The following is a 24,490-nucleotide window of genomic DNA, read 5'->3' as shown; positions in this document are numbered from 1 at the left end:
GGCAGCAAAGGGAAAATGCAGATAAGAAAGAAATACAACAAGTACTAAAAAAGATGATGGTGCAAAGTGCTAAGCTGTAGAATCTTGATTCTAATCTATAAAACTACAAAACAGACTGTTGGAGCTATGAGCCCAATGAAAAACAAACAAACAAAAGACACACACAACAGAGCACATCATCTAAACAGAGTAAACTGAACCTAGATGGAGACACAGCCCCAAAAGCAGTATGTGTGTATATATACATATATATACACATACATAAATATATAGATACACATTTGTAGTCTGTTTTCTTGGTAGGAAGATCTGTTATCTCTGATAAATACTTAGCTTGAATGAGGCTGTTGGTCTGTCATCCCTGCCAGAGGGGAAGGAATTGCTGGGCCTGGATATATATTGGACCTGCCAAGGTAAATCACTGCTGGCTGATAGCCTGGTTATAAACATAGCCCAGGTGCCAAGTGGATATGCTCTGAAGGCGCAGGAAGGACCAGAGGTGCAGTCACTCTGATATTTCCTCCTCTTTTACATTTGAATGTGCTTCCTCATTTCCCAGTCAACTTTGCCAGCTGAAATGGCACATTCGTATTGGCAGACCTCTTTGCATCTTCTAGCACTGGAAAAAGATAAATGGTGAAATTGCCCTACATTGTACGAAATGAATCTGACAGGGAAATAAAATCTGCAGTTCTATTTTATTTATTTTTTTTTTCCTTTTGGAAATCAAAAGAAAGCTGCTCTCTATCATATCAGTCTAATTCTGGATTAAAAGTTTCTGCTCCCAACACTGAATGGTATAACAGGATCGGCTTGACCTGAAGTCTTTACAAGCTTGACCTGCAGCACAGAGCTTCCTGAACACCCACCTTGCCTCCTCTTGAGGGATGAAAAATGAAAGTGAAGAATGGCAGCAGAGGGCATTTAGGAGGCACAGGAAGGCAACATCAGCAAAGATAAAAGACGTCTTGCTCAACTAGTGTCTGGGAACTAATTAGGCGTTGAAGGAGCCATTGAGAGAGTTGGAAGTTCTGTTTGTCTAGACAATTTCAACGTAGCCAAACAGCCTTTTACTGCACATCCCGCATGGATAATTGATGATGGCAGGGATCTGAAGGTAAAATCTATTCCATGGTTTGAGATGGCAGACTGCTCTTCACTGAACACTCATCCACTACCTTGTATTCCTAAAGTGAAAAATGGACAGGCCCAAACCGAGGTGTGGACACTGATAACAACCCACATATGTAGCAGTGAAGCTCAGTGCAGAATCTTCTAGCCCAGTGCAAACATGAGTTGGTATCTCCATGTAGAGCAGTCCTGAATGACGCTGAGAAGCTAACTTGGTTCCAACAGCAGCATAAAGCTGAGAAGAGGCAAATCCATATTCTCCATGAGCAAAGGAAAACACTCCACATCAACATGCTCTGTTGACAACACCTGACCACCTTCATTAGGTCAGTTATCTACGAACCATGCTATACTGCAAAGTGCAGACCAACCCGCGTGCTGCATATATTCTTTGCAATAAATGGAAGAAACTGCAATTATTTTTCATTCCAGGGAGTTGCAGTGTGGGAGTAAAAATGGGGAGTAAAAAAGTGGGAGTAAAAATGCTCATTAGGGACATGGCTTAGTTGAGAACTATTAGTGATTGGTGGACAGTCGGACTGGATGATCTTGTAGGTCATTTCCAACCTTGCTGATTCTATGATTCTATGACTCTATGATTTAATATACTTAAGGCTGAGTGCTCAGTTTAGCTCTACTCTTACACTACGATCATTCTATTTTTCTAACAGGAGTCAACACTGGATTTACATCAAGTTTTTCTTCCACAATGCATTGGCATGACAGCTTCTCAGGGAAGATAAATTTTTAAGACAGATAAACAATTTATCTCTTCCTAAACTTATACAGAGGAAACTTCTGCTGTAACTGTGGAGGAAAACTTTCAGACATCAAGCACAAGAACTTATTTCTGAAATAATAAAAACTGATACATAAAAATAACTGAAATATACTTACGATGGAAATTGTTGGGCAACCTGTATCTCTGCCACTTAGTGTGCCTCTAATATAAAGTTTTGTTTTTCTATTCAGCCTCTCACAGCCATCAGCATGTAATACCAAACCATATAATCCCTTGGAAAGCTGGGAGATCATTTGGGTTGTGTAGTTCACCCTCTGTAGAAGTCAAAGTTGTTTGTGGTGGAAGCTCAGAGCCTGCTTTATAGAGCAGCAGGACTATTACCCACCTCAGCTCAGACCATCCCTGGCCAAGGGTTTCAACCAATATCATCTCCTGTTCCAAACAAACACATCTAGACTGACTTTCTGATTCAATATGCTAAATATTCTACTTAAAAGAGCAGATCAGAAATCTCCTCTATGCTCAAATGCATTGTAAGGGGGTGGGATGATAGGAGAGTGTCATTTGCAAAAGTCAGCATGGCTCTACACCAGTTATCTTGATTTCATCTATACTACACATATAGGTCAGGACTGTATGCAGCGAAGCATAGGAGTGTGCACAAGCACCTGGATAATCTGTCCTGATTTTTCCAATGTATGTAGCCATTTTTCCAATGGGAGGAGAAGCAGGCTGCCCATCCCCAGGCGACAGAAATGAGAGAGGAGATGGATCCAGCACAACATTCGTGCAGCACGATTCAGAGCCTGGCCCACTGCATTACCAGTGCAACATAAAACTGATGTCCTACCCCATGGTGAAAAAATGTCCAGGTCTGGGGCCATCAACACAGGAAAGATGTGGAGGTGTTAGAGAGGGTCCAGAGGAAAGCCATAAAGATACCAGATCACAGACAGGTTGACCACTCTAAAGCAATGTGAATCCTTCATGATGACAAACTGCTTCAGTTATTGAATATATGCATAATTGCTACTAAAATTATATTCAAAGTAGTTACAAGGAATATAGTTTTAATCCCATAGCAAGGACTGAAAAGTCAGGAGAAAGATTTTAACAAGAAAATAAGCAGTTTTCCAGCTACTATAAATAGGAAAGGATAGGAGAACGCATCCAAAAAGCAGAAGAAAGTGTGAAGAGGGTAAAACTGCACAGTGTTTTGGCTTTGGACTCCGTAAGGTAGTGAGTATGAGATAGTGCGAAATACAAAGAAGCTTTGTTGTTTACATCTGAAGTTTAAAAGTGGCACAGTGTGAATAAACAAAGGATGTTCCATGGAACACTGCAGCAGTGATGTGCACGCTCTGAGTTCCAGAAATGGCACATGAACAGAGGTATCGGCCTCTCCTTTCAGAAAGGAAGGAGGTAAACTTTAAAGCTTGCCTTCCAGAAAATCTCATTTTCCCAGATCTTTAGGCTTTTGATAGACTTTTAAGTGGCAGGAAACACACAGGCTTAATAAGACTAAGATCTGGATCGTTTAGCATTCGCTTTCAGGTTGGTTAAGCTGCTTAGTAATGATAATTGCAAATGTGCTTTTGGAAACCTGAATTAGCTTTTTGTCTCTCAAGTACTTGAATTATAACAAACCAACTATTTTTCTGTTTGTCCCGACATAAACATGCCATACTGCCCCAATAGCTCTGCAGCTTAACTGATTATTATACAGGAAGACATGTTTCTATGACACAATGTTCTGATAAGGACAACACCTGAAGTTACATATGATGTAGATTCATGGTGGCACTTCACTTTGAGCAGTTACATAGCATGAGATGCAATTGAAGGTTGGTACCAGCATCTATACATGCCTCACAATGCAGAGATCTCCCCAGTTTGACAAATCATTGATCAAATTTGGTTTAAATGTAAAATATCCTAATCTATCACTACAGCATAGATAGAGGGGCATTTTTGATAACGTTACAGAAGTTGTTATGGGTTGCATTTACTCTTTATCCGATCTAAATGGAGCCAGTAGATGAAATCACCATTCAATCAGCATGTTCAATCGTGAATTTCCATACAGATCGGTTTTGCTGTTGTGGCGCTGAAATCAACTATCTCGAAGTAGAAGGCAGAATAATGCTGTTAGATATACACTTCATTTTTCCTGCAGTTAGCCCTGTGTAACACAGCCATGCTCAGGAAGTTGGAAGATCTGATGAGAGATGATGATGACCTCCTAAATATGGTGCTACTCACTGCATCACCTTGCTAGGGCCACATCCAAGCATACAGCACTCTACAACCAGCTCCATACAATCTAGCTAGGAAGATTAAACTGCTGGTGAGTCGCAGTTGACAAAATAAGGCACACTTTAATTTGGTTTCTCTAATCTTTACTCAGCTATGGACTCTCTGGTGAAGATTTTGGTGTGGGCTGTGGGAATTTGACTTAGTTTCTATAGCAAGCTGGTCCACCCCAGACATCCTGAAAGATCTGAGTCACTTTTCAAGTATTAATATCCACTTCTTGTGAGTACCCTCAAAAGCAGATGGCTTCTGCTTAAAGCCCACAGACCGAAAGCACAGTGCTCCTGGAGCCTGCAAAATATGTGGCAAAGAAGTTCAACTTCAAAGGCTAACTGGAAAAGTAGAAATAAAACTTGCACCCTTTGCAAAGCAAATTCATTCCAACAGCCCAAGCTTTGCTTGGGCATATTTATCTAATACAATTACTTCTCTTCTTCAGTTTTGCAAAGTGGTTACTGTGCCTGTAGCAGAAGTGATTTACCAGAAGAGGGGGAGAAACACACTTGGCCACAATACCAGCTGCAAAAACCAGGGCAGTTATTTCTTTCACGCCCTCTGGCAGCTGCCAAGAAGTGCTGAGAGTACAGCAGCACACAGGGATAGGTGAAAATGAGAACTCTACATAAGGAAGCCGGGTAAACCATGCAGCTCAGCTCCTTCACACATCATCCCAGAACAACCTTCCCTTGAGTCGCTGGGATCAAACTGTTTCTGAGAGCAATAAAAAGCAATGTATTATGGGGAGCCCCGCAAGATCTCTTCCAATTCTGTGCACCTTTGATTAGTGACAGACTTCTACCACATGCTACAATGATTTTTTTTCACAAGCTATAGTGATTTCCTACTAAAGAGACATAGAATCATATGATTCTCCATGCACTGCAATGAGGGTGGAAAGGATCACTAAGCTCCCTAAGTTACAGAATCATGGAATCATAAAATCCTTAAGAGTTGAAAAGGATCCTTAAAGGCCATCTAGTCCATCTCTCCTGCAAGGAACAGATACATTCAACAGGGACTTTTTATAAGGGCAGGTAGTGACAGGATGAGGGGAAATGGCTTTAAACTGGAGGAGGACAGATTTAGACTGGATATCAGGAAGAAATTCCTTCCTGTGAGGGTGGTGAGACACTGAGCAGCTTGTCCAGTGAGGCTGTAGATGCCTCTCCATGGAAGCATTCCAGACCAGGTTGGATGAGTCTGTGAGCAACCTGGGCTAGAGGGAGGTGTCCCTGCCTACAGCAGGGGGCTGGAACTAAGAGATCCCTTCCAACCCAAACCATTCTGTGATGCTATGATTCTATGATTCAAAGCTAGATCAGGTTGCCCAGGGCCTAATCCAGCCCATCATGCCCACTGACCATGTCCTTAGGCAGACTGTGCTAGTCCATGGCTGCCTGTTTGGAGAATAATTTTTCCTTATACTAAGAGATGCAGCTTAGAGAATAAGAGTAGTGAAAGAGAACTCCAGAGCTACTCCAGCTTATCCATCTGCCTGAGGAGTTTAGATACAAGCTGCTCTCCTATCTGCACAAATGTGCCCTACAGGAGAGGATTTGATGTTTGAATGAAGGCAGCTGAGATTTTAAGTCAACAAGTTAATTTGTCAGCAAGCTACAGAAATGCAAGAGCATCTCCGACTTCAGGGTCAAATTCCACTTGTTGTATAAGCCCCCTAGCACTGATGAAGTGGATTTATGCCCCTGGAAAGGAGATTTGGATTTGGCCATTAGTAAAACAAAATATCGAACCGTTTGTGGCTGGAGAGGAAGCAAAGAAAATGCAGGGAATGCACTTTGTGTTTCAGCGAGAAGCTGGCATTTGCAGCACAGCATCTCCCTGCCAGCTACGGAACAGCAGTGACTTGGCAGAGGTTTGATAGCCAGATGTCACCCTCATCTGGTTGCCTTGGCTCAGGCTGTCTGTTTGAAATGAGCAGCAAAACAGAGCGAGCATGGGGTCTTCCTGGTGCTGCTTGTACGGGCTTGGAAAGAGCTTTGGGCCGACACCGCAGCCTTCCAATTCTGGCACAGCTCTGCACCATTTTGTCGAGCTTACAGCCCTCACCGGGCAGAATCAGAGCTACCGGGTCGAGGAGGAGCTGGGATGTGAGGATCTGTCTGACAGCTGTCTCTTTTTGGGTGAGGAACATGGAACAAATGCTCTCCCTGTGCATTTCCCCGAGGCAGCGTGGAGCACGTTGAGCACTCCAAACCCCGGTGCGTCTCCTGGCGATAAGATGCTGCTGTTGTATTTCTTTGTTTGGGCGCATGGCTGCATCTCCACTGTCAGTTTTCAGTTGGTTGCTTTATTTAAGGAGAGAGAAAAGTCGCTTTTTGTATTCCTGCTACGTTACCCTTAACAATGGCACAGAGAAAACCATCAGGGCTGTCTCCATCTCAAACATGCTGGCTTTCCAGCTCACCAGTATTTATGTCAGCACAAGCTACTAAAGATGCACTGATAAATATGGAGGTATGTAGTCAAACACTGCACGTCCCTCCCACCACATGGTCTTTCTGATACAGCAGAAGACTCGATCGAATGGGTAAATGTTTGCTAGGTCGTGCTGCGGCAGCTCAGCCACACAAATGCCTTCAGATCCGTGCAGCAAAAGCCAAGAGCACGTGCCGTCCCTTCTAAGCCCCCACGTGACCGCCCTTAAATCAGAAGGAGAATTACTTTTTAACTGAAAGCCTGATAGTGCGTGTGTATGTTTGTATACACATCAATATGTGCGATAAGAAGGCTGCTTTGTGGTGAAACCTGCCAACAAACCCATTTTTCTGTCGCCATCTGCTAGGAAGAGAGCGAGCACCTGTTAGGAGCAGCTGCTTGAATGCGGAATGTAGGTAAGAGAAAAATCAGTTTCATTTTGGAGTTGGCTTGCTGCAGGTAGCACATGGCTCTCACCCACAAGGATGTCAAGTGGTCCTTTATGAGCTTGCCCTCTTCAGGATGTGGTGTAAAATCCCCAGCCTCGCTGTCACCAAGGCTAAAGGCAGATGCCACCCAGGCTGCCATTTCCCCTGGGGGAGCTATGGGGGTCCCCCATCTGGGCAGCTCCAAGTGGACAGGAGAGACACCAGGAAGGATTTTCCATGCTCTTCCAAGTGATACATCCAGGATCACAGGTCAGCATGGCCTCTCCCATCACTCCTGACACCACGGATGATCTCAAAGTGATGGCCCACAGTCTTTGCTTGTGCTAACCGTGCTTCTGCTGAAGGAATGAGATCCTTGAATCACAGAATCACCATGTTGGAAAGGACCTACAAGATAATCTAGTCTAACCGTCCTCCTACCAACATTACTACCACTAAGTTACTAAATAATATCTTGTAGCTCCTCATCCAGATGCCTCTTGAACACCACCGAGGACAGTGACTCCACCACCTCCCTGGGCAGCCATTCCAGTGCCTGACCACTCTTTGAGAGAAGGATCCTCTTTACCAAATAGGCTTACAAATAACAACTGGGAGAGATACAATGGCACTATAAGGACCTGCTGTCCACAACTATGTAATGGGAGCAGCAGAAGGTCAGTGGATGAATTTTCTTTGCACAAGGAAAACTTGCAATAGACACTGATATTTAGGGGTTCCTCTAGATCAAAATGTCTTCCTTGTCTCTCTTCTCCTTTTTTCCCTGTTTCTTTACATTCTCCCCTAGCCTCCTTCCTCCCTTCCCAGCCCTTATTTCCTTTTTTCAGACCTCCTGATTTGCCCCATGTCACCACCCTGTGCTATGAGAGTAACAAAGAGAGAGGCTCATGTAATGCTTTTATAAATAGTGTGCCCATCAACTCCTTCAATTTCAGAGGCTGATGTTTTCCTAAATGGCAGCAAAAGAACTGTTCTGAGGTGAAAACATAGGCTAATGCACAAACACAGACATGGTGTGGAATCATAGAATCATAGAATGGCCTGGGTTGAAAAGGACCACAATGATCATCCAGTTCCAACCCCCTGCTGTGTGCACGGTCACCATCCAGCAGCCCAGGCTGCCCAGAGCCACATCCAGCCTGGCCTTGAATGCCTGCAGGGATGGGGCATCCACAGCCTCCTCAGGCAACCTGTGCCAGTGCGTCACCACCCTCTGGGTGAAAAACTTCCTCCTAATGTCCAACCTAAACCTCCCCTGTCTCAGTTTAAAGCCATTCCCCCTTGTCCTATCACAGGAAAAGAAAGAATATTCCCAAAGTGTTTTTGAAGCCTCAGCCTTAATTGCCCATTACCTCTGCAGTCCGCATTACAGTTCAGCTGCATCAAATGCTGATTAAAAAACCCTGATTCCTGGATAGGTATCCAGCGTGGCTCAGGGAAACCAGAGCAAGTGTGTGAGGCTGACAGAGGAATAACATTTATTGTGCTTGTAAAGGAGCAAATTTGATCCTGACGCAGTGAAACAAACATAAAATCACACGCAGCCATCCCACAGAGTCCCTCCGTGGTATAAAGCTGCACACTAAATTGTGTTTTACAACAAATACTTTCGGTCAAGCAGGTTTTGTTCTTTTCTTAATGCAGACTTAAATCTGTAAGCACATCTGTAAGCATATAGATTTGTGCCTCCTGGGATACGCCTAATGGGCTCTGAATTCACTCTGGCTCATTTCTTTGTAAGGCATTGGCTGTACAGTGGGAAATCTGAATAAGGGCTTTCACTGATGGATGATTTTTCATTTTGAATTTAAATGTACAAACTGAGATTGCGGGTTATTATTGCCATGAGAAAGAACAACAGAAAAGGCAACAGTCATAGATTAGGGAGTCAGTGACACAGAAACGGTCAAGGACAGGATGAGCTAATTAATGTTACCCTCTGCCCTCTAAATTACCCTTATATTTACTTAAGTGCTTCTGCTCAGCATCAGCTGAAGGGAGCTTGGAGGCAGCAAAGCCTGTCTGCCAGCCAGGTACACCTCCTGCTTCATATGATGTGCTGTACCATGAAGATGGCAGAGAGAAAGCATCAGAAAGAGGGGTGCTGAGCTCAGCAATAGGGCTGAGGGAAGCAGAAATCGAAGGTGTCAATGATGAATGTTGAGAGCATCCCACTGGGAAATCTTTCCCATTTTTTTTTCTCCTTTAAATCCAGCCTTGAGAGAAGCCCGGAAATACAGAGAGTTCCACCACATCACAAACTCTCTTGGGACACTCTGAAATATTAAAACCTTCACCTGTTCCACATTATTGCCACCGATATACACACCCTCACACCAAGAGGGAATTGCTCCATCTTTGAAACAAGCCGGCTGAAAAGTCCTACCTGCATTTGAATAAAATGCCAGCAAGTGGGAAAATAAATAGTAAAAAACAACAACAACAAAACCTAATAAGAAGCAAAACAACAACAACAACAACAAAAAAGCTTTGTTCATGCTGTTACAGTTTAGGAACTGCTGGCATCCCTGCCTCAGAAAGGAAGGGAGCAGAGAGCGGAGTGCTCAGCAGCTGAGGACGTGTGTTCTGGAAGCAGCACGCCGGAGCAGATGGTGAAATGATTACTGCCAGTAAATGTTAGAGTCCTCTTTTTTTTTTTTTTTTCTTTTCTTTTTTCTTCTTCTTTTTTTTTTAACTTGAAATCTGAACAACAGGAGAAAAATAATTACAAGGACTACATGAAAGCAGCTTGATTTCCTTTCTTCTTCTGCTCAGAAAGTGTGTGTGTCTTGTTCCTTTCCAATACCTAATGCTGAGAATATGGATGCTTGCTGGGTTTGCTGGATTCCAGTCCAGCAATAAGCACTTTGTTGTGCTGAGCTTAACATGGCTCTTATTTTTAAAGCTTTGTTCAGGAGGGAAATGAGGAGGCACAGGACCCCATTAGATCTCTCCAAGTAAATGGGCCTCTTCCGTCCCATTCCCCTCCTTTTACATCCCTCTCTGTGGATGCAGTCGTTACTGACAGGTTTATGGGGACCGGAGGGCGAACGGTGCGAGGAGTGGGAGAGGCCCCTGGGTCAGGACAGGACAAGGGGAAATGGTTTACAAGCTTAAAGAGGGGAGATTTAAACTGGCTACAAGGAAAACATTTATTATTATAAGGGTAGTGAAGCACTGACACAGGTTGCCTGGTGATGTGGTGGGTGCCCCATCCCTGCAGACAGCCAAGGTCAGGCTGGATGGGCTCTGAGCACTGATGGAGCTGTGGGTGTCCCTGTTCAGTGCAGGGAGTGGGACAGATGGCCTTGAAAGGTCCCTTCCAATTCAATTCTATGATCCCTGTTGATGAGGTAGGGGTGGAAAGCAGAACATGCACAAAAAACATCTCACTTGAGTTTCAGATCCCTGATCCACTGCACGGAGATGCCTGAGCTGCTCACAGATAGGTCAGGAGAAATATTTTAGTGCTGAAAACAACATGTTTTTTTTTCTCCAACTTCCTTCTCTGAGCAATTTTGGCTGGATCTTTAAAAATATCACATTGAGGAGGCAGAAAAGTGGCATGAAATAATTCACATACCCCCCTCCCCTTCCCCCACCCCTACCAAATTGATGAAATATCAATCAGGGGAGGAAAAGACCTCTGAGAGGATCTGTCAGACATCCCTAAAATGGGGAACATCTAACTTCACCTGCAAGGCTGAGGTTGGAAGGAACTTCTCTTTCACCCATTCACTAGTTTAGCAGTCAGCTTCTGCTTATGTAAAGATATGTATTTTTTATGCCTATCTGAGCTGTCAGTACAGGGTGGCTGGTGGGGGACGGCTCCATCTAAAATCTCTGCGAGAGCCGTAGCAACAGCTCCATGCTGAGAACCACCCACAGAACTGGAATTTACCAGCATGGTCCCTCCGCAGTTTAAATCAAGACAAATTCACCCTGAGAAAGGAGCTTGGTATGGAGGATGCCCCAGCCCTGGAGGTGTTCAAAGCCAGGTTGGATGGGGCCCTGGGCAGCCTGATCTAGTATTAAATATGGAGGTTGGTGGGCCCTGCATGAGGCAGGGAGGTTGGAGCTTCATGATCCTTGAGGTCCCTTCCTGGGCCACTCTGTGATTCTATGATTCTTAAAATTTGCCTGGCAATCCAGAAGTGCCTGTGTTAATCCAATGACTGTAGCAGAACCCGCTATTTCCACACTCAGCCAAAGCAAATGAAATCTGAAGCTAAAAGACTCTGAATTCCCATTTATTTATTTATTTATTTTTCTGTGGCCATATAGGAAAATGAGTGGTCCAAGTCTTGGATATAAGGAAAAAAGTCCTTTACAGGGAGGTTTGGGAAGCACTGGCACGGGTTGCCCAGAGAAGTGGTGGGTGCCCCATCCCTGAAGACTTTCAAGGCCAGGCTGGATGGGGCTTAGAGCACTGATGGAGCTGTGGGCGTCCCTTTACATTGCAGGGGAGTTGGAATGGATGGCTTTTAAAAGATCCCTTCCAACTCTATGATTCTATATTTGCCAAAATTCTCAAAGATTATTCATAGCCATTGACACATCATTCTTTAGAAGCTGGGCATGAATTTTCAAGGTGAAGCCCAACGGTAGTAAATAATACGATTCTAATTTCAATTGTAATCATTTCGAGGCTTTGGAGTGATATTTTCAATTACAATCACAGCTCTTATCCCCTGACAATTTCTAAGAAAGAAAAGAGATGAGTAGTTGAAATGTTGCACCTTTATTCAAAGACTCCATCACTTACCAAACAAAACTGGAATGAACCGTGCCAAGAAAGTCAGCAGAGGATGACTGCATGAATACTCCTTGAGATACGGCACTTGTATCAAGGACGTATACCGTCAATAATGACAATAGCAGCATTTGTCTTTGCAATTTAACTGCATTCAGAGCCTGCTACTTAAACGCTTACTTAAATAGTAATAACATAAATAGAGCCGCACAGACACTGGTCCTTGTAGTTAGGTGTAGTTTGGAGTTCAAAGGCTGCATAATAATGGATGGTATTACCAAGTATTGTGTTGAAAAGCAAATACTCCTATACAGGAAAACACGCTGTTCCCACAAAGCTTCAACCTGTCTTTCTATTTCTTATGTACCGTATCATTGTGATATGAAGAAAAACACTTGTAGGATAGCACTTCACACTAAGTTACCAGGGAACAGGACAGGTTTGGGTTGGTTTGATATTTCTTTCTTTTTTCCAGGTAACTGAGGATGTTTAGATTTAAGACTGGCAGCACAAAACCAGATGACGTGGGAATACCTGAAACATCCGAGCATTTCTTGGCAGGTCAATAAAATTAAAATCAATCGCAGCTGAGGAATTGTGCAGGGAATTTCATTCCGTTTGAGAACAACATAATTTAAAGGTGATTTCCACATCCACCAGGAATGGCAAAGAACTTGCCAGGCCCAGCAACAGCTCTGAACATCCATTTAGTTCTCCTATCTTAAAGAACATATACTGAAACCCACTTCTGACTGCCCACTGAAAGTATTTACCTTCAGCTACCAAAGTTTTCTTATTAACTTCTCTGATCCTCAGTAGGTAAAAGGCAAATTCCCCTCTGTTCCTTCTTTGTAGAGTTTATAGGGCACTAACATGTTCATCAAGAACAAAGCCACGGTTAACTCCAGGTACAACAGCATTGCCTGACCTACTGAGGAGTCTCAGGAGATGAAAGTGAGAAGACCACACACCTTATGGCTTGAAAAAGTGGCATTTCTCATCACAGCCTCATCCTTCCCTTTAGGTACAATTCATCCCATCCCTCAACATGACAGAAAACCCAGAAAGGCTGAAGCTGAGTTGGCTGAACACTACGTAGGGGATAATCCTGTTACCTCTGCAGCAATGTCCCCAAAGCAGCAGCTCCTTGGAACTTACAGAGGCATTTCAACTTTCATCACAGCTTTGCTCTTCACTTTAATCTAGTTAGTGCTTCTAAAGTGCTTTGAGAACCCGGGGCAAAAAATACAATATGAGGCTTAGACTAATTCCACGTTGGCCTATTGTGTCTGGCCTCTTAATGAGAGTAATTGATAGAATTCCTCTACCATAAATGCATCCCAACCACCTCTGCCCCCAAAAAAGGAATCAATTGAGGGAAAATGGTCCATGACAGGAAAGAACAAGAGATCGATTAAATATTTAAAGTGTTACTGTAAATGAACAAGGCTCACAAGCCAGGCCAGTAATGAGCTTCCCTCTAAGCCACTGGGAACCTACATTAATGCTGCACTTGACTCCTTCAGGTCTCTTCCAAGTGCCAGCAATACTCTCACAAGTTGCCAAGCAGACACATAGTGTAAAGTGGTGGTTGCTCTTGAGCACGTGTGTGCATGTGCAAGATGGGAAGGAAGAGATTTAACCACTTCTGTACTCCCAGTGCAGAGAAACAGGAAAGGACGTGAAACAGAAAGAAGTTTCCTTTAGATTTTGGACTGACTTCTAGCAACAAGATAATCAAGTTCCCACAGGAGATTCCAATTCCATTAAAGAAATTTCACGAAGTATAGAATGAATGCTTATATAGGTTTGCTTCCTCAGCACTCAGAAAGAAGAAATGTTGGAATTAACATCCTACTTGATCTTTTTTTTTCCAAAGAAATTCTTCACGTTACATGTGTTAGCTATGTCTTTCATTCATTACAACCCATCTAAAGAGGAAAAGCCACAGCAAATATAAAATCCCTACTATATTACAAGTGACTAACATAATTGCCATGGCTACTGTAACATTCAAGTTCAGTGTTCACTACCAAACATAGGAGCTGAGCCCCTCTGTGTTCATCATACATAACAGAAACAAACATAACACCTACATCTGACAGACTGGCACGAGACATCACTTTAAGCAATACTAGCACCCATGGGAGTTTCCCTAGAAGGGACAGAACCTTCTGAATTTTCTGGAAAACCTTAACCAAACATCTCTGTGATGACTTTTAATACTAAAAATACATAAGTGTTTGATTTTGTGTCAGATGGGAAAATATTAATGATGAAAGTCAAGATGCTAATTAGAACGAGGACTCTGGCAAGATGGCAGAAAAACATCCTAAGTCAAAGTGAAATTGTAAAGGGAGAGGATTAGAACTCGAGTTCTTCAAGGAACATCCTTGGGACTAACCCTGTTTCATATTCTCACTCATTATTTTGATGCAGAAAAATAGAAATGAGTTGATGAAACACATTCATGTCAACAAAGGCAAAAGTTACCATAGTATCAAATTGTTTGCTTGGGCTTTTCAGGTCATCCTACTGTGCCACAGCAGCAACAGACACATTTCCACTTCTTTTGATGCACATTTGACCAATCTCTTCAAGCCTCTGATCATCCCTATTGCTCTCCCCCACATCATATGTCAGCTGATCTGTTTTTATTGATGGCATGTATGGCAAGCCAGCTATGGCTTTGTGAGAGCTGAATAAAGCAAGTTTATTGAATACAGCCTGCAGGCTAATCTTGTAAATATACATCCCGGGATGTATTTGCATAGTTTTTTCCACAAAGGGCACTGGTGTGTCCCATTTACCATACTCATCCTAAATCTGTTCCTATAGAATAGCATCTTGGCCTCCTGTTTTCTACTCCAGATTCACACTGCTAACTATGCTTGCCTAAACCAGCACTCTGTGTAATTCAATTCAACGCAGCTTTCTACTTTGACATGGAATAAATGTCAAAACTATTGTTCTCTGACTACAGCTTTCAAGCAAATTTCATACAGATTTTACATTCATTTCATGTAGATCCTGTTGCCTTGACTTGCTTACAAGAATGTCATGAGTGTCAAAAGCTTTCTTGCACAAAGGCATATGATACCTACTGCTCCTCTTCTGTCCATGAGGTTTTTTGTTCTCTCACAGAAGGAAATCAGATCAGTCTGATGTCATTTGTTCTTGACAAGTCCATGTTCACTGTTACTCAGCTCCTTGTTATCACCGGCATTCTTGTAAAGGCTCTGATGATTTGACCCAATGTATTTCTAGGAACTAACCCAGACCGTCTGATCTATATGGAGTCATTCCATTTCATCCACAGAGTTAATAAAGCATAACGTGGCTACAGCCGTTCTAGTAAAGCAAACAATGCCAAGGCATGGGCAGAGGAGCTTGATCATGAGAACTACTAAGCCTATACAACAGACATAGCTTGCTTCTGGCCCATGCCAACTAACACACTTGCCCTTGCTTTCTAAACACAATTTCAGAGAGCATGGGCCAGGGACCATTCCCAAAAGACAGCGTGCAAGTTACTACCTTGTTTCAGAAGGGCCAGTAACATGGATGAGGTCACACTGCCATTCCAGCTTTGCACCTCTGACACAATGCAACTCAACGTCAAACACAATCCAGGGATGCAACAATTCAATATAGCTCTAAGACAGTCTGATGTAGATTAATCAGTGCCCACCCTCTTACCCTCTAAAGCACTTTTGTGTACTCTCTGAGGCCATAGAGAAACCAGCAGATGTGAACAGAGTTTGTGAGAGAATCTGAATCACAGGTGTGGCTAAACTTGCCATGAAGAAACATAGGATGTAGCTAGAAGAATATATAAATTCTTTGACCCTCAGACAAATGAGGAAACAGCCTCCCAATGGGACCAGCAGAGAGAAAAAACCTCACAGTGTTAAATGGGACTTGATTCATTTACGCATTTCATCCATACAATGAAATGGATGTCCAGAATAGCAAGGGATGGGATTAGATGACCTATGGGGCACTTTCCAGCTCCAGATTTCTGTTCTTTTTAAACCACGTGTGTGAAAAACGCTGTGCTCATTTCTGAAAGTAAAACCAGTTTTTCTGTAGCTTTGACAGGCTCTTTTTTCTTTACCCATCTGCAGTAGCACAGAGAGCTATTTAATGTGTTAATGCTGCTAAACTGTGTCACCTATGGCATTTTTCTGCTTCTGTTCGAAAAGAAAACTGCAATATGTGCTGCATGAAATGCCAGCTGGGGGTGGAAGAAGAGAACACAGTGATGGCAGGTACTTGATTTAGCTCTGCATCAATAAAACATCCAGATTTATAAGAGCGAATGTGATGGAAAATGTCTTAATGGAACTGCATTTCTAAGAGTGCATTGGTCCATTCACCTGTAATTACTTCAGGGTTGCTTTGCTGTATTCCTTGCAATACCAGTCAGTTTTATGTAGCAGTCTCAGACTTTCTTATTTAGCCACAAGTGAAAGGGACAGTGGGCTCATATGCATATAGGTCATACACCAGCTGTTCAGCATACTAACAATTCCTTGAAGACACACCTTGTGAAGCACCACAGACTCAATGCATGAGCTATTTACAAAGAAGGACCGATGTTTATAGTCCTGGATAGGATATATTCTTACAAACAAAGAATTAAGGGCCAAGTCTTGAATTCGGACTTAGATCTCACCCATTCAAAGCTGTCACTGAAATTAGTGAGCCAAATAATGAATTTAATGGTTTTCAGGCAAACTTCCATTGGCTTCTATTAGGAGATTCTGGATAAGACTCATGTTTGGCTCAGAGGCTGTTTTATACAGCAAAACCCTGTCAAGATCTAAGTGAGGACTCCAGTATCTGGCCCTATTAACTGGGATGATTTTTCAAAATCCACTCACGCCCCTGGTTTCATCTCATTCATGCTCTTGCTCTGAAGTTAATGTGATCACTTCTTTCTGGACTCAAAGCACAGACAGAAGTGGGTCACATTCAGCTGGTTTTTGATTATTTGCTTGTGTGGTTTTAATCAATAGCAAATACCACTGGGTCATTTGAGTAGACCTATGTACCCTATCAGTAATGGGGATCAAATGACATAACAAATTCTTCCCTTTTGATGTAATATTCCTCTGTGTATACGCAAAGAAAGACTGTTAATACTCACTATGGTAAGTACTAACAGAAACTGAGCCTTGAGATCCATGAAAATTAGTGAAGCATCAATTGAAATGGAATTGCTCAGAAATGTGTCTAAAACAAGCTGAGGTGCTAACATCAGCTGAACACATGGGGAGATGCTGCTGCAGTGGACAATCCATCGCTCCTGGCCGTGCATTCCTGCCCTTTTCTTTAGGCTGATGCTTCTGCTTCTCTCACATGCAGTCAATACGACAGGAGAATTCCATTGGTGTAAAACTAACCCACAACAACACATTACAACATTTTCTGCCAATTAGGTCTTTCAGGTCGCTCAGCACAACCTCACATGAGTGCTTGTGAAAAAGGAGTGGAAATGCACCACGGTAGGGAGCAGAAGTTGGTATTATCTCTCCCCATAGCAGGCAGCTCCATGGTTTACTGCAACGTGCAACGGCACCTGAATCACAGAATCAGCAAGGTTGGAAAAGACCTCCAAGATCATCCAGTCCAACCATCCACCAATCACCAGTAGATCTCACTAAGCCGTGTTCCATCAACACAACACTTCTGTTCCTCCTCCTCCTCCTTTCTGCACTGCAACCCAAACGTAAGGCCTTTGATGTCAGCTGAGCTATTTTGGTGCAAACGAGGCATGAAGGAAAAACAAGCCACCGTGTCCTACATAGCAGTCTGCTGGCAGAGTTAGAGATAGTACTGATGAGTCCTGACTCAGAGCCTTGATGTCTCACATTCATAGACAATCCTTCTCCAAAGTTTACATCACACAACAGCTTTTTGGCCTTATTATTTTGATACCTGGCAATCAGAATTCACAGCAGCTCCTGTCTTTATCAGGAGTAGAAATACAGCAGAAGACAATATCCAAGATACTACCTATACCCAGAAGTTAACTTTTGCTTTATAAGATAAATTATTAGTTTGTTGTTATTGCACTTTAATGGAAGGAAGTTGCTAACAGTGGGGTGTTTAATTTGTACTCACTGCAAGGTATTTTAAGTTGATAACAGACTAGACTCTCAACCGACCACTAAAGGTTTGTGATAGCAAAGTAAACCTAAAGCCTGTCTTTTTCTGGGCCCAGCCACATCACAGCAGGATTTGGGGCAAATATTCCTTTCCCAGCCTGCCCAGGTTTCCATACGGCACCTGAATCCTTCCCCATCCCAAGCCACCAGCCACAGTGGAAACTCTTGGAAACTCTGCTGAAGAGGAGCACCAGGTTCTGAGTCCTCAGATCACGAAGGTTCCCAATATTCATTAGAAGCCCTGAAGCCCAGATGTCCCAGGACAGGCAGAAAGATAACAAGCCTAATCTCTCAGGGATTTGTTGGTGGGACTTTGAGCACAACACCTCTAGGAACCTGACCTGCATGAGAGTTCTCTGTTCTGGTCAATCAAGTGGGTCCTCAGAGCCTGTCCCAGTGTGTCTTACAAGTGCTGGGGTCAATGAGTTCATTACTCCTTTATGACCCCACTCCAAATCTCAAAGAGACTAAAGTCTCTGCTGGAAAGCAGGCACTATGTTTCTCAAGGCTGCCTTTCCTTTCTAAGGTGTGCCAGGAGCACAGTTTGTGATTCACCTGTGTGGAGTGGGATATGGGATTCACTGAAGAAAGAACAAAGATAATCCATGCAGCACAACCTTACAGCACCTGCAGCTCATCCTTTGCCTCCTAACACCTATGGAAAAGGAAGGATTGGCAGCAGGGGCATCCTACCTCTCTTCCTAACCTGAAGATCTCATCTGCTCCAGTCACCTTATCACCTTATCCCTGGAATTGCTTAAGGAAAGGGTAGATGAAGTACTTAGGGATGTGGGTTAGTGGACAATATTGGTGGTGGGTGAGCAGTTAGATTAGATGATCTCAGAGGTCTTTTCCAACCTGAACGACTCTATGATTCTATTATCTCCATGCTTGTCTATTGCTTGGATCTCTTTGACCACAGCAAAAGATCAGATTCTGATCTGATTCCTGCTTGGTTTCGACCTATATCTATAAACAGCCTTATCTCAGGCACAGGTGTGAAAAGCCCGGGACCAAGAAAAAGCATTGAATATCTAGTAAAACCCATTTGTGATCATTCTCCACACCTACCCAGACGTATCATTGATCTGATAAGAAAATACACTAAAGGGAACAGTCTTGGGAGAAAGATGTAGATATATTTTTTTTCTGGGCATGTGATTTTGTGCAAATCCCAATGCAAAATAATGCAGTAGCCTTACATCTGGAAAAGGTCCCCAGGATCCCCAAAACACATTTTGCTATGAGCAAAGGTGCTTCAATCTCTTTGTCATCACTGCTTGGTAATAAAGGGTCAGTACTCAGACTGCTTCTTTGGATGTGCTTGGTACACAAAGGCCTAGGAGCAAGGAAAATAACCTGGTTCTCTGCAAGCATGAAGATGAGAGCATGTTTTCCCTATCCAAAAAGGAAAAAGAGATCCCACCAATGTCCACAGTCTCCACTAGCCCTCTGAACTGAAGCAGAGAGGTGCCCATACAGCACTGAGCTGGCTCATATCCCCAGCCACAGCCTTACGAGTCAGCCAGCAAACACAGGGTAAGGGACATGAGAGCAGCACTCGTGTCGTTATTTGCAGCAACACTTCCGTGCTCCACCTGAGCCAAGTGCCATGCATTGATTTAGGGCTGTATTATTCAACGTGGTTCTCCCATCTGCTCAGCTGTGCAGACTTGTGACTTTTACACTCAAGGTGCCGGAGCCTGGAGCCGGCAGCACAGCCAGCACAGAAGGTGAAAGAGCAAGTGGGTGACACCCCACCTAGGATGCTTGCTGTGAATTCACTTCCTTTTTTTTTTATTTTCTTTTCAGGAGTGCAGGAACATTTGCTGGGCACCTCAGTGACATTTCGGGGTACAATTCCCACTGAGCCCTGTCCCCACCACTGCTCAGAAAGTCGCTATCCTGCCTTACGGTTGGAAATCTGTGGCTAAGCAGCTTTACTTCACTTCACTTAAGTCTTGCATTAACTGAGCTCCAACATCCCCAGAAGCAAATTTATTAATACATTCTATGTTGCTTCCCCAGACCGTGTTTTCCTCCCCAGCCCTGACCAGTTGCTCTATGTAATAATGTGTTGCAGAGCAGCAAAACAGCCTTGGCCTCTTTTTGTTTCCAATCAGAACGACTCTCTCCATTTCCTACTTAGCTCACGTCTGCCAAAAATGCAGCACGTACTCCAATGCTGGATAGAATAATACATGACCCAATTTCCTAATACGATAGTACAAATTAGAATTATAAATGTGGATCATAGCTGATGTCACTTCAATTCATGTTGTTCAGATATCATCAAAACAATGCATCTTCCGTGAAATAATTCAATATCCTCAAGGAGCACGAAAGGGACCATTTGCTTACAGCGCGCACCTCTCCTTTATTTTAATATAACATTAAATATGCACAGTTAAGCACTCAAAAGTCAGGAAATGAGAAATGCAAGGCTCATAGAGCTTTAACTCTGCCTCCTCGAGGATATTAATTATGTTGTCATCTTTTATCAGATCACTGCGTACTGTTTCTTAAATATTGTTTTTCTGCAACCTTTTGGACATTTATGCATTCCAGAACAGCCCGAGATCACGCTGTGAAAGACCACAGCAATTCAGAATGATGAGAGGACAGACTGAGGGATTCATGTTTAAATTCTGCTTTTGACTTCCTCGGCTTCCCAAAGTTAAAACATACAACTCAAGATGCTAAAACGCAGCTTCATTTTGCTGTTGTTCATCTCGAGGTAGAAGCAGCGCGCCTCATGCATGTAACCTGTCTCTTCCTGACCTAAAAAGTTCATGTGTTGCTGGAGCTCAAGGAGCATTTGGACAGTGCTCTCAGTCACAGGGTTTGAGTTGCCATGTGTGGGACTGGAGCTGGACTCCATCCTTGTGGGCTCCTTCCAGCTCGGAACAGTCTATGATTCTATGAAGAGTTGTTTTCAGGTTTCCCCTAAAACAGCATTCAATTATCTCAGAACCAACTTTGACCTCACCTTCTCTTCCACTGTTACAGTGGAAGGACAAGACAGTAAAGAGAGTTCTCTTAAGTTACTGGACTCTTAACTCTCTTCCTGGCAATATTTTAGTGACTTCTCTGCAGCTTCTTTTTTGCTGCTGTGCTGTTTGGCTCCCAGCTTGAGGCAAAATAACTTCTTACTTCATCTAGTTTGACCTTTTTCTTTTAGGCAAACTAATGCAACTCAAGATAGGCCTCCAACCATACTCACACTGCATATAAATTGTCCAACCTAAATCTTCCGTCCTTCAACTTAAAATAATTCCCCTTGTTCTGCCATTATCTACCTTTGTAAAGAGTTGAGGCTGAAGCACCCAGGCTATCCTAGAACAGCAAATCAGGTTGGTTTTGGAATGTCCTAAGAATCAGCCTCATTCCTGGCTGCTCATGAATGAGACCACAGATTATGGATCTGGTAGCTTGCATAGTGTGGACACTTGTAACTTTGAAAGCTGCCTCCAGAAGAGCTGAAAGTGCCCAGTCTTCAGCTGGCCTTCTCTTGTAGATGGCAGGACGCTGATCTGGGGGGCTGATTTATCAGCTACGAAATCACCAACCAACCCAATTAGATTCATCACCTAACAGCAGGGGGTCCTTTCCAGGCTGGAATGGGTGTTTCCCCTTGCTAGAGTTACCCTCTGAAAAACAGACTGTCTCACAAACTACTATCTTGACCTTCTCCATCTTCTCCCCTGCTCTGTGGAGGTGCTATAAAACTGAACATGCAACCCCACTGAAAGAGCCTTCCCTTTCCCTAATTATTACTAGCACAATAGATCAATCTGAATAACCAGTTCATTGAAGGCCACTCTACTTGCCATCCTCCATATGACATTCTGCAAATGACACCCAAATACAATGCTATTGGTGACATGTGCCCAGCAGAATCACTTGCAGCAATAAGTTAGTCTGGAAGTACCCGTGGCATTGGATCTCAGCAAGATAACAGTGCTATTTTCTCCTATGGCAAAGCTGCCTGCTTTTGACCTTATTTGAGGTTCCTGCTGTTTGTTTTTGGTTGCTGTTTTTTTGCCTTTCTCACTCCTTGAACACAACACGCCAAGGCAGTAAGACCAGAGTGCACATGGAGGAATCCCAGCAGACGGCCCTACTTCTCTAGGACAACACCTCGGTTTGAGGGTCATGTTTAGTACAGAAACATACGGAAACAGGGTAAGAAGGGGCTGCTGAGCTCTCCCAGAAGAGTCTGTGACAACAGGTCAGACACTGCATGGGCACTTTTTCATGCTTGTGTACATGTCTGTAGGATGGGCTGTGCAGAGGATCCAGCTTCGGCTCTCTGCTATGAAAGCAGAGGTGCCCCCGACTAACACCATCCCATAGGCAGTTCCTAGGAGCTCTTGAAAGAAGCAGCAGAGATCTTCCCCTAAACCTACCGCTGACTGCTGCTCAGGCTAATAAGGGCCAGCCCTATTAGTAGGAACAGATTTTCACTTTCTAGAATAAAGATGATGATGAATCTGAGTCCACAGACAAGGCAACCTTTAGAGAACAGCAATTATAAGTAAGCACTTTCCTGTTTGCTAAGAGCACATACTCATAATGAACCTCACTCTATGAGATTAATAAGCCAGAGGCATGTGTCTGTCAGACTCAATACTAAGTAACAGCAAAAGCACTTAGCTCGTCAAGAAATGAAGGTACAGCATGAAAGCTTTTCAGTTTAGAAATACTGTGTGTATATATAGTAACAAGTGTTAGCAAGCAACAAGCATAGCATAAAGGAGAGGAAGACAAAGGGAGAAGACATGCTGGCGAACAAAAACTAAGACATGCAAAGCACAATGAAAAGAACAGAGAAGGAAGAGAGTAGGACAGATCTGAGTCCTTAGATCATACTTTCCCCATAGCTAATCCCTCACAAGCAAAGGGAGCTCGGTACATCAGGAGGAAACTCCCTTTCAAATCAGAAAAAGGAAGAGAAGTGAACAACAAGTTCCTATTCAGATGTTTTTTCATTCATTTAATCCCTTCCATGTCTTCAGAAGAAATACCCCTGAAACAGAGATCCCTCCATTAATGGAGCAGTAAAACAAACCAGATAAAGAACTGTAAGCCTGACTTCTTCACGGCGTTTGGGGATTTCAGCATGCAATAGATGCAATGGCTGCATAAAAAGAACTAGACTGCAGTACAGGTGCTTTTAGGATGAAGTCATAACTTCATTCTGTGATGGTACAAGATTTCACTGGGCAATAGTGGGAACGTCTTTATCCTCACACTGAGTTTCTGTACAGATTGGGAAATAACTGTATACTTTACTCTGGATGGGTAAAGAAAGGGCTCTTCTAGGAAGGTCATGTTATAGTCTTTGATAATTCAATATTAATACTTAACTTCTAGCTTCGTTTTTTCCCCTTGTGACAACTCAAAGCAAGACCACATTCCCACTGACATCCATGGGAGCTGAGCTGCTCCCTATACAGCACCTCTATACAGCAAAAAAACATCCATTTTTTTCCCCCTTCCTTTGGTTTTCTCCTCATTGAATATTTAAGGAATAATGGTGAAAGCAGCAGCTCCCCACCCTCGTGCTGAACTTGGAGGTGCCATTAAGAATGATGCCCAACCGACTCTGCTGCGTGAGCCCTGAACCCCGACAAAGAGCTGCAACTTATAGTTGGTAAATTATAAATGAGGAAGACTGCTTGCACAGTTGTAGGAATGGCTGTCAGCATCTGGCAGCCAGGTGAAGTCAAAAGCAGTTAGATGCTCCAAATAGGACTTCCCTACAAGGCAGCTGCACAGCCAATGCAAGTGTTTGGCTCCTGGAGGGGCGGGCTGGGTGCCATCGTACATAAGGTGACCTGTCCTATGGTTGACTTTAAGTAAGCGTAGATATGTGCATAAGATTAACTGCATTACAGCAAGCTTTCAGGGAGTTTCACATCACCATGACAACCCTGTTTTTATATGCAAGATGATGATATATATAGCAGCAAGGGTACGCGCGGCTCTTGTCAGGATAATGAGGAGTGATGGGTCTCTGCCCCGAGGAGCTTACAAACAGAACTGGGCACAACAGGGCAGAGCATGAGCACCAAGGACAGCTATGAGGGCACGCACAAGGGTGCAAAACAGACCACAAGCATTTTCTGCAGCCAGCTGAAAACAGCCGGACCAAACCGCAGTACGCAGATGTGATTTCTTATCTCTCACCAGAAAAAAGAAAAAGCAGAAAAAAATCCCCTCTTTCTTCCTCCAAATAGTGCTGATCAATGGCATTCGTCTCCCCCAGGCCCTATGCAAGCAGCTGAGTCTTGCAGCACGTCCTGAAGCCTTCCCATTCCCAATAGCAAGGTCCGGATGAAGGTTCTTGAAGCAAAGGGAATGCGTTGCCTGCAGCTCTCTTCCAATGTGGAGCTGCCCCCTGCCCAGCTACACAGCACAGCTCCAGGAGGTTATCTCCCAGGCAGGGAAAACCCTGGGCTATTCCAGTAATTTATATCTGAGCTCAGCT

At 43.5% G+C, this 24,490-nt stretch overlaps 1 protein-coding gene across 10 annotated transcripts in view; it reads right to left on the bottom strand.

Annotated features, from left to right (window-relative positions):
* The window catches only part of MSRA (methionine sulfoxide reductase A), a 239,444-nt gene that overhangs the window by 7,657 nt on the left and 207,297 nt on the right, over nucleotides 1-24,490 (bottom strand). The window lies entirely within an intron of this gene.

This window comes from Coturnix japonica, chromosome 3, assembly GCF_054131305.1.
Source record: "Coturnix japonica strain WE chromosome 3, WE-NBRP24, whole genome shotgun sequence".
Taxonomy (NCBI): Eukaryota; Metazoa; Chordata; class Aves; order Galliformes; family Phasianidae; genus Coturnix; species Coturnix japonica.
This window is presented reverse-complemented; position numbering and strand designations above follow the sequence as displayed.